General features: G+C 33.5%; 1 long non-coding RNA gene across 1 annotated transcript; it reads left to right on the top strand.

Moving 5' to 3' along the window:
- Positions 1-218: 218 nt before the first annotated feature.
- LOC149163363 (uncharacterized) lies at positions 219-1491 on the top strand. The gene is made up of 2 exons (XR_016260166.1): positions 219-596; positions 1262-1491. It is a non-coding gene; the product is annotated as an uncharacterized LOC149163363 (long non-coding RNA).
- The last annotated feature ends 6983 nt before the right edge of the window (positions 1492-8474 follow it).

Below are 8474 nucleotides of genomic sequence, written 5' to 3'. Positions count from 1 at the left end.
AGAAGTTAGGAGATTCTTAGGAGACGCACAATATTGGAGAAAGTTCATTTCTAATTTTTCCTTAATTACACCGTAAGGCGTTTCCCTTTGAGAAAAACTCCCCTACTGCCCACCTGTCCTTGCTGTGCACCGTTGGATGTTTTGTTAGACGATAGAATTACACTTATCCGTCGATTTGAGATAGGTCGACATCTAGCAGTTGTGACCGGCTAGAAATTTGCGGAAGGTTGGTTTCTTAATAGACCGCCTGGGGTTGTAACGGGCTATGGATTCATCTTGCCCAGCGGCTGTAATTGGCTATAGATTCATCTTGCAGCAAATCTATTGTCAGTCACATATCTGGAACCTTCCATCTAACATTCTCTGGAGAACAGCAGTATGTCCCATCCTCGATGGTTTAGGTGCCAACTGTGAGGAGATCGTCGTTAACTATTCCTAGGGTTTAATCGAATGGTCATCTGATTAATGGGTTCGGTTGAGGTCAGTACCAAATCTCTACCCCCAACGCAACCCTAATTTGCATGCTTCCCTCTGCCAACGAGCTCTGCAATCTCCCACCTGCCATACCTGCTACACCATGGGTTGCGGCCGCCAGGGTATGAATAATTCCACATTTCTATCTTTTCTCCACTTTGATTTTGTATCTGAAGGCCCCTCTTTTTTAAATGCTAAACCCAGTTTTCTTGTTTTAAGCCAGGGTCGGCTTCTTATACAGATAATAGTCTAACTCAGAGCTCATAATTAGGCCTAGTCACACTCTAGCCCACCCTTACCCGACGCATTGAAGCTCCTGTAGATTGGGTTCTGGAACTAGGTGCTTTCTCCATGAGAATTTGCATGGTAATAATGATGGTCCTTCAAGATAAGGTTACAAATCCCTCTTGCACTAGTTTTTTTTTTTGAAAACTCTGATTGATGGGTTTTTTGTGATTTGAGCCAAACCCTAAAGGGGTTTGTTATATTTTGCACAGACGCTTTTCTTTAACTACGGCGGGGTTGTAAACTCACCGCCACAGGTGTAGATAATCAGTGAAAATCGGCTATAGGTTAGAATCCCATGGAATATACATGTTATTTAATTTAAAGGATATACTAAGGTATTCCCTTCCTTAAATGCCTCACAGGGTTTACGAAGGGCTCCTCTCGAGCATTATACAATTGGAAAATCCCACCTCTACCTTTTACAATGCTATGTTAATTGGCTCATTTTTATTATTTTAAATGATTATTTGACTAATCACAGTTTCTTTTGTAATTACAGGTTTGATGTGGGTGGACTCTACCTGGCGAGATTATTTTTTTCGATGTTCTTCCTCGAGGGTTCAGGTTTTCATGTTAACTTAATCTTGTTGCGATACTGATTATGAATGGGATCTAACCCTTATCAAGGTTTTAAACTAGTGATGTTTTCTAAGTAGCTTTTAATTACCTTTTTTTCTCTGTAATGAAAACATCAGGGTGTTTGTTTAGATTATGGTTATTCATGGAAGTGATCCCGGTTAACTATCTTATTTATTTTTTTAATTTTTTTTTCACTGTGTAATTTTGTTTATTACCTTGCATTTCACGGCCAGTGTATAATAATGGGACAAATTATCTATGAGTCAAAACCCTATTTTCATATAATTTGTGTGAAAATATAATTTATGTGCAAACCTTAAGCACATATAATCTGATTAAAAGGATTATTTTATTCCTAAAGGAATCATTTCATTCCTCTGTTGCGTCTCAACCAAGTGAATGAATGTTTTCTTTGTATTTCTTTATATATATATTTTAAATTCACAGAGAAGCTAGTCTAACGACATGTTATGCGTTTTTTTAACTTTTTCTTTACATGTTTCTTTTTTATGGTTTCTTTATTTAAAAAAAAATTATAACAGTCATTCGAACACTAGCAGAAATTCTGACCGGTTGCTTTATAGTTTATGCTAACAGTTATCAGACATTGTTGAGAGACAATTTGGAACCAGAACTATTATCAGTTAGGCCAGAGGACTAATCTGGACAACAATAAAGTGCAAGCTTAAACAATTTAATAGGTTATTGAATCCCTGTACTTTTTATTTCCCTGGAGTCATATCATATTGTGTATCGACCCTTTGTTGTTAGGTTATTTATGAATGTTTGATTATCTCAAACAGAGAACGTTACATTATACCTACAGGGATCGACTTGATATGGTTTGTTGACATTGTATTGGGCAAGACATTGGTATTCATAAAAACACTCGAGAAGGTTACCAATATAAGTCTAATAGATGCAGCGAAAATGCCACTATTAGAAAGAATCAGATTGACTAATAAGAGAACAATGAGAGAGATGCCTAAATAAATAATATTTAGATGGGTCTTGTCCTAGGTTTTGGACATTTCAATGTTGGATTTATGTATCATGGGAATTCATATTCGTGCATGAATTGTTGGGAAATAAAGCTGCCATGACATTGAGTGTTTCAGCGTTATTACATAATGGATACCTTTCTTTTTTTTTTATGATTTTGGAAAGAAACCAGATATAAGGTGAAATATAAAGATTTCCTCTTAAACATTATTTTTCATTGCAATCAACTAAGATGGTTTTTTTCATTTAAACTAATTACAATGTATTTTTTTCATTTAAACTAATTACAATGTATTCTTTGCAGGGATCTGGACATACCGTGCCACAATATAAACCTAAGGAAGCGTTAACATTTTATAAGCGGTGGTTGGATGGAAAGTCACTGTGAAACACCACATGTTTCCAAATTTTCGATTGCCTTTAATTAATCCAACTTCTTTTAGATTCTATTTACATTTTAAGTTTGCAAATCTTTTATGTAGCTTGTCGTTGTCCGAGTTTGCTCGCCCTTAATTAATCCAACTACTTTTATATTCTATTTACATTTTAAGTTTGCAGATTTTTTATGTAGCTTGTGGTAGTCCTGGTTTCGAAGTAAGTTTTTTTTTAAAGGGAATATGAAGTGGACATCTGATACGTTCTCAAATGAAAGTATTGTGTTTGTTTTTAAATGGGTTGGAGTGTGAAGTACATATTTTCTAAGTAATGTATCTGATTTTTTTTTTTATTGTGTAGTAATAAAATGTGGGTATTTAGGGGTTAATATTCATAGTGGGCTAATTTTCCATGCTTTTTCCAAAAAAAAGGTTCACCAATTTCCATTTTTTTCTAAAATTATTCGCTCAAATTTTATAATACACCATTATAAAATAGCACAAACCCTCCAAACACATCACTCGAATACTAGCACTATTACATTTTGGTTTTTGTGAGGTATTCTTTTGGGCTAATTTTCCATGCTTTTTCCAAAAAAAAAGGTTCACCAATTTCCGTTTTTTTTCTAAAATTGAGTGTTTCAGCGTTATTACATAATGGATACCTTTCGAAGTAAGTTTTTTTTTAAGGGAATATGAAGTGGACATCTGATAAATGAAAGTATTGTGTTTGTTTTTAAATGGGTTGGAGTGTGAAGTACATATTTTCTAAGTAATGTATCTGATTTATTTATTTTTTTAATTGTGTAGTAATAAAATGCGGGTATTTAGGGGTTAATATTCATAGTGGGCTAATTTTCCATGCTTTTTCCAAAAAAGGTTCACCAATTTCCATTTTTTTCTAAAATTATTCGCTCAAATTTTATAACATACCATTATAAAATAGCACAAACCCTCCAAACACATCACTGGAATACTAGCACTATTACATTTTGGCTTTTGTGAGGTATTTTTTCAATGTGGCTTTTGTGAGGTATTCTTTTGGGCTAATTTTCCATGCTTTTTCCAAAAAAAAAGGTTCGCCAATTTCCATTTTTTTTCTAAAATTATTCGCCCAAATTTTATAGTACACCATTTTAAAATAGCACAAACCCTCCAAACACATCACTGGAATACTAGCACTATTACATTTTGGCGTTTGTGAGGTATTCTTTCAATGTGGCTTTTGTGAGGTATTCTTTCAATGTGATCGGTCATAATTTGTTTGTTTTCCTGTAACAGAAATCACACGGGCCTGTTGAAGTGAAGTGAGGCAGTTTCAAGTCACCATTCAATTCATGCAACAATCACGATAGTTTCAATTCACCATTCAATTCGTGCAACAATCACTTCGTGACCGATTTCCATAAGTATTTTGTGGCATACACAACTCAACTCACCAAGCTTTAGTTAACTATGTTGCAATCCATCTCATTCACCCACTAAAATAACACAATTTGATTCCATTAAAATATCACATACCCTCCAAACACATCACTGGAATACACTAAGGGACCCATTCTTGATTACATTTTGGCTTTTGTAAAGTATTCTTTCAATGTGATTAGTCTAAGTCATAATTTTCTTTCATGCAACAACAATCAATCCATGAGTATTCTATAAATGTAAGGGACCCAGTCTTGATTACATTTTGGCTTTTGTAAAGTATTCTTTCAATGTGATTGGTCTAAGTCATAATTTTCTTTCATGCAACAACAATCAATCCATGAGTATTTTATAAATGTAAAAGTTACTACCAACATATAATTTACCACTCTTGACACATGATTCACATGGGCCTATTGAAATGAGGTCATTTTCAAGTCACCATTCAATTCATGCAACAATCACTTTGTGACAAATCATTAAAATCATTATTTGTTGGTCCCTTAGACCGTGAGGTCTTGTGAACTTCATTAAAACTCATCCATTCATTCAAGTATTTCATGGCATAACTCATCGAGCTTTAGCTAACTATGTCGCAATCCAACTCATTCACCCATCCATTCCTAGAGCCTATTAAACTAGCACAAGTCTATTTTATAACTGTAAAAGTTACTGCCAACATATAACTTACCACTCTTGACACATGATTCACATGTGCCTTATTGAAATGAGGTCATTTTCAAGTCACCATTCAATTCATGCAACAATCACTTTGTGACCAATCATTAAAATAATTATTTGTTGGTCCCTTAGACCATGAGGTCTTGTGGACGTCATTAAAATTCATTCATTCAAGTACTTTGTGGCATAACTCATCGAGATTTAGTTAACTATGCTGCAATACAACTCATTCACCCATCCATTCCTAGATCCTATTAAAGTAGCACAAGTATACAAAGTTGTCATGCAACAACAATCAATGCACAACTATTTTATTATTGTAAAACTTATCGAAATCTTAATGATGTGAACGTCATTAAAATTCATTCACTCAAGTATGTTGTGGCATAACTCATAGAGCTTTAGTTAACTATGTTGCAATACAACTCATTCACCCATCCATTCCTAGATCCTATTAAAGTAGCACAAGTCTACGAAGTTGTCATGCAACAACAATCAATGCACAACTATTTTATTATTGTAAACGTTACTGAAAACTTAATGATGTAATACTAAAGTTCTCGAAAACATTTTACCACTCTCGACATGTGATCCACAAGGACATGTTGACTACATGTTTTTTATTCAATAGATTGGTGATCACTCGTACCAATCCATTCTTATCTCCTACTAAATTATCACAAACCCTCTAAATCACACACTCAGGTATACTGCAAAAATGTAGATTAGTTCCAGTCTGCTAATATAGAAATTATATTGCAACTACCAGAAAGTGAATCAATAGATAATCTATCAACTATAATCTATCAGCCACACATATAGAGCATTGGATGCCCTATGCCCGATCTGATGTTCAAGACGATCATTCTATAGGGTCTCATGTTCCAAGCTAAACTACATGAAAATTAACATAGAATACCATCAACGACACAAGGTTGAAGTAGTAGCATATTTAAATTTAAATTTTGGCAAAATTATATTTGAATATAGGTCTATTTAGATATGGAAATATCATAAACAAAAAATTATTGAGACGTACTCAAAGCCCATCAACAAAAGATGTAAAATGATGAATTATATATATTGGAAGAATATGGTTATGTTCAAGACTATCATTCTACGGGGGCTCATGTTCCAAGCTACACTGTAGAAAAATTAAAATAAAATACCAGCACTGCCATAAGCTTGAAGCAGTAGCCTATTTAAATTTAAAATTTGGAAAAACTGTATTTGAACTACAGGTATACTTACATATGGAAATATCATAAATAAAAAGGTATTGAGAAGTACTCAAAGGCCATCAACAAAAAATGTAAAATGATGAATCATTTGTTAGAAGAATATGATTATGTTCAAGACTATCATTCTACAAGGGCTCATGTTCCAAGCTAAATTGTAGAAAAATTAACATAGAACACCAACAATGTCGTAAGGTTGAAGCAATAGCCTACTTAAATTTAAATTTTGGCAAAATTTTATTTGAACTAGAAGTCTACTTACATATCGAAATATCATAAATAAAAAATTACTAAGACATACTGAAATCCCATCAACAAAAAATGTAAAATGATGAATTATATATACAAAGCCCATCAACAAAAATGTAAAATGATGAATTATATATACTGGAAGAAATTGATTGCCCACCTTCTTCAAAAAATCCAAATGTATCTGATTAATAAAATCGTATTCCTTAGACACTTAGAAGTCTAAGGATGTCAACAAAACATTCAAAAGATCGACCTAGCATCAGTCTGCTAGTGAAAATGTCCAGTATTGATGAATTTCACAAGGTATGGAAATTTTCAACTAGAAATTTACATATGTTTTGTCAAGGGATATTTACATAACATAACCCAAACCCTCCAAACACATCACTGGAATACTAGCACTATTACATTTTGGCGTTTGTGAGGTATTCTTTCAATGTGGCTTTTGTGAGGTATTCTTTCAATGTGATCGGTCATAATTTGTTTTCCTGTAACAGAAATCAATCTTTAAGTATTTTATAACTGTAAAAGTTACTGCCAATATAACTTACCATTCTTGACACATGGTTCACACGGGCCTGTTGAAGTGAGGCAGTTTCAAGTCACCATTCAATTCATGCAACAATCACGATAGTTTCAATTCACTATTCAATTCGTGCAACAATCACTTCATGACCGATTTCCATAAGTATTTTGTGGCATACACAACTCAACTCGCCAAGATTTAGTTAACTGTGTTGCAATCCATCTCATTCACCCACTAAAATAACACAATTTGATCCCATTAAAATATCACATACCCTCCAAACACATCACTCGAATACACTAAGGGACCCATTCTTGATTACATTTTGGCTTTTGTAAAGTATTCTTTCAATGTGATTAGTCTAAGTCATAATTTTCTTTCATGCAACAACAATCAATCCATGAGTATTCTATAAATGTAAGGGACCCAGTCTTGATTACATTTTGGCTTTTGTAAAGTATTCTTTCAATGTGATTGGTCTAAGTCATAATTTTCTTTCATGCAACAACAATCAATCCATGAGTATTTTATAAATGTAAAAGTTACTACCAACATATAATTTACCACTCTTGACACATGATTCACATGGGCCTATTGAAATGAGGTCATTTTCAAGTCACCATTCAATTCATGCAACAATCACTTTGTGACAAATCATTAAAATCATTATTTGTTGGTCCCTTAGACCGTGAGGTCTTGTGAACTTCATTAAAACTCATCCATTCATTCAAGTATTTCGTGGCATAACTCATCGAGCTTTAGCTAACTATGTTGCAATCCAACTCATTCACCCATCCATTCCTAGAGCCTATTAAACTAGCACAAGTCTATTTTATAACTGTAAAAGTTACTGCCAACATATAACTTACCACTCTTGACACATGATTCACATGTGCCTTATTGAAATGAGGTCATTTTCAAGTCACCATTCAATTCATGCAACAATCACTTTGTGACCAATCATTAAAATAATTATTTGTTGGTCCCTTAGACCATGAGGTCTTGTGAACGTCATTAAAATTCATTCATTCAAGTACTTTGTGGCATAACTCATCGAGATTTAGTTAACTATGCTGCAATACAACTCATTCACCCATCCATTCCTAGATCCTATTAAAGTAGCACAAGTATACAAAGTTGTCATGCAACAACAATCAATGCACAACTATTTTATTATTGTAAAACTTATCGAAATCTTAATGATGTGAACGTCATTAAAATTCATTCACTCAAGTATGTTGTGGCATAACTCATAGAGCTTTAGTTAACTATGTTGCAATACAACTCATTCACCCATCCATTCCTAGATCCTATTAAAGTAGCACAAGTCTACGAAGTTGTCATGCAACAACAATCAATGCACAACTATTTTATTATTGTAAAAGTTACTGAAAACTTAATGATGTAATACTAAAGTTCTGGAAAACATTTTACCACTCTCGACATGTGATCCACAAGGACATGTTGACTACATGTTTTTTATTCAATAGATTGGTGATCACTCGTACCAATCCATTCTTATCTCCTACTAAATTATCACAAACCCTCTAAATCACACACTCAGGTATACTGCAAAAATGTAGATTAGTTCCAGTTTGCTAATATAGAAATTATATTGCAACTACCAGAAAGTGA

This window comes from Pinus tabuliformis, chromosome 5_1 (genome assembly GCF_031772625.1).
Source record: "Pinus tabuliformis cultivar Carrire ecotype Pingquan chromosome 5_1, CPIR1, whole genome shotgun sequence".
Taxonomy (NCBI): Eukaryota; Viridiplantae; Streptophyta; class Pinopsida; order Pinales; family Pinaceae; genus Pinus; species Pinus tabuliformis.
The sequence above is the reverse complement of the archived record's forward strand: the minus strand, read 5'-3'. Positions and strand labels throughout refer to the sequence as shown.